Raw genomic sequence first — 3,129 nt, 5'->3', positions numbered from 1 at the left:
CTTTCTTCTTCTTCTTCTTCATTCTATTTCTTCTTCTTCTTCATCATTCTATTTCTTCTTCTTTTTCATTCTATTTCTTCTTCTTCTTCTTTCTTCTTCTTCTTCTTCATTCTATTTCTTCTTCTTCTTCATCATTCTATTTCTTCTTCTTCTTTTTCATTCTATTTCTTCTTCTTCTTCTTCATTCTATTTCTTCTTCTTTTTGTTTATGGATCACACTTGGCAACGCTCAGGGTTATTCCTGACTCTATGCTCAGAAATCACTTCTGGCAGGCTTGGGGGACCATATGGGATGCCAGGATTTGAACCACCATCCTTCTTCTTGCAAGGCAAATGCCTTACCTCCATGCTATCTCTCCAGCCTCAGCGGTTGCAATTCTTTACATTAACAAATGATGTCACATCCTTTTGAAATGCACAAAAGCCTTTAGCCATACTATATTCAGTGCTAAAAAGCTACAAATAAAAGGAATGTGGATAGAACCAGATTACCTAAGAAAATGTGTGGAGAAAGAAAATGTACATATATACAATGCAATAATAGGCAGCTTTTATTATAATTTATATTATAATTATAATAAATTATATATTTATTATATATAATAAATATATTTATTTATGTGCTCCAATGTGGACAATCAAGGAATGCCATAATGAAACAAAGATAGAGCAGAGACAGAGAGACAAAGACTTAAAGAGACAGAGAAATGTGCTGAAGTGATGGTGCAAGAGGTAGGTCATTTGCCTTGCATGCACTAACCTAGGATAGACCACTGTTCAATTCCCTGGTGTCCCATATGGTCCCTCAAGCCAAGAGCAATTTCTGAGTGCATAGCCAGGAGTAACCCCTGAGCATCACCAGGTGTGCCCAAAGACCAAAAAATATATATGAGACAGAAAAATAGAAACAGAGAAAGACAGAGAATAATTGACCTCATATGTAGAAAATAAAATTTTAATATGATAATATCAAAATACAATAGAAATTATGTTGGACAGTACAGTTAATATGATAGCTAGGACAGGTATTGGAAGTAATCATGCTGGGAAAAAAACATGGGAATTGTAAGAGAAGTAAAGTGATATGCATATTACACCTTCAGTGGCATTATTGCAAAAACTATGACTACAGGAATAAAAAAAGAAAGAAAGAAAGAGGAAAAAAGAGAGAGAAAAGAGAAAGAAAAAGTGTCTGTTATAGGGGAAGATCAGGGATGGGTGGGCAGGATGACAGAAGTGAATTGGTAAAATAGGCATCAGGAAATGTACAATGGTGAACAGATGAAATGCACAAAAGCCTTTAGCCATACTATATTCAGTTGGGATATTGTAGGACACAAAATCAAATATCAACTATTTTAAAAATCTTTATTTCAAAGTTATTTAATAACATAATTTTGAACTAGAATATTACACCAAGAATATCTATGATTAATTATTATTCATTTCAGAATCATAACTTTTAAAAAGGAGATCAAATTTTTAGGGGATACTTTTGGGAAAAGAGAGAAAGCATATTGGTTAAGGTATTGGCACAGCACCCTAGTGACCTAGATGGCATCCTTGATAGCACGTAAGGAGTAGCACACATAAAGAGTAGTTCCTTTGTGCAGAACCAGGAGGAGCCCATGAGCATCACCAACATTGGACCAAAAATTAGAAAAAAATTTTGACTTTATACAGAATAAGACCTTAAGAAGCAATGAAATGTTTAAGTATCTGTCAAAACTGGCCTAAAGAAAAATTGTGACTAAGCTACAAATAAGGAATTGCATCTGTCACTTGAGAACAATTTTTCAAATGTATGATCATATCTTTAGAGACATGACAGTTTCCAAATTTTGATTTTTCAAAAAACTACTGTCTTACATAGAAAAGGAACTGCTGCACTTAGATAGGCTCAAGACCGACTCCTTCTAAACTATAGACATGAGGGAGAAATCACTCTAGGCTTGCCTAAAACATGGCAGACCCAAATTTGATCCTCAGGATTATGTGGAATTCCTTCTTGTATTTACTCAAAACAAAGAACTTCCCTAGCCCACAGTATTGGTCCTATTTCATCACCCCTTTTTATATGTAAAAGACCCACCTGGACTGAATTAGTGGGAGATAGTGTAATGAATGCCTGAAAATAGCTAAGGTACCCAAAGGATTCCAGCTCAGGCTCACATAGACTAATGAAATAACAGGAGGACAGTAGAAACAATCTGAGTAAAGCAAACATGTTTGTGACAGTGATGTTTGCATTAAAGTTGAGCGATGTGATTCAAGAGTCATGCTTTTTTGCCAAACCAGATGAAAATATTTGCTCACAACACTCCTGGGTCCCCCCAGGCAGATCTAGTTTGAAAAAGTGATGTGTTAATTAGGGAAGCTCTAGGGCTGAAGGGGAAGTGCCCCAATCTGACAAGTGTGAGTGAGTGATAATGCTAATAAGGAAAGCCACAAACCGGCCCAGCCAGGCTTCTGAATTTCACAAAAAACACCCAAGAGTAATGAGTGTAACCAATGAGAACTTTTAGTAATTGTATAATTGAAAGACAAAACACAGAATAAAAGTAGAGTTGTGCCTCCACCAATTGACAGACTGCCCCAAGGGAAAGGAGGCACAGATGTCATCTCACATTGAACTGCCAAAGGACTGACACCCTTGAGTCTCCCACCATCCCTCCCCCCACACACACTCCCTCCTTGCTGCTGTCAAGCACAATAGAACCAGACCACTGATTTATCAGAACCTGCCACCAACTTTAGCTTCCTTGCTGAACCCCAGCAGCCAGGGATTCTTCCAGAGATATCATATTATAGCAGGACTATTGGTGATTGGATCCATGTAATATTGTCTTAGACTTAGGGTTTAGTGTAGCGTCAAGTACCAAATAATAAAGTTGTGATTAACGTTACATAATCTGCCTGGTCATTGTGTCAGCAGTCACTGCCAATTCCATCCAGTACTGCTACTTTGTTCATCACTCTCTACCTACTCACCACCCTCACCTGGTTGTAAATTGAGCTGTAGAATAAAGAGAGGCAGTCTGGCTTGGGATCATGAGCTTGTAAGCCCTTTGACCCCATGATAGTCACTCTTATGCTTGGCTTGGTTTATTTATTTGATGACCCTGCTCC

This window comes from Suncus etruscus, chromosome 6 (assembly GCF_024139225.1).
Source record: "Suncus etruscus isolate mSunEtr1 chromosome 6, mSunEtr1.pri.cur, whole genome shotgun sequence".
NCBI lineage: Eukaryota > Metazoa > Chordata > Mammalia > Eulipotyphla > Soricidae > Suncus > Suncus etruscus.
Note: the sequence above shows the minus strand (reverse complement) of the source record.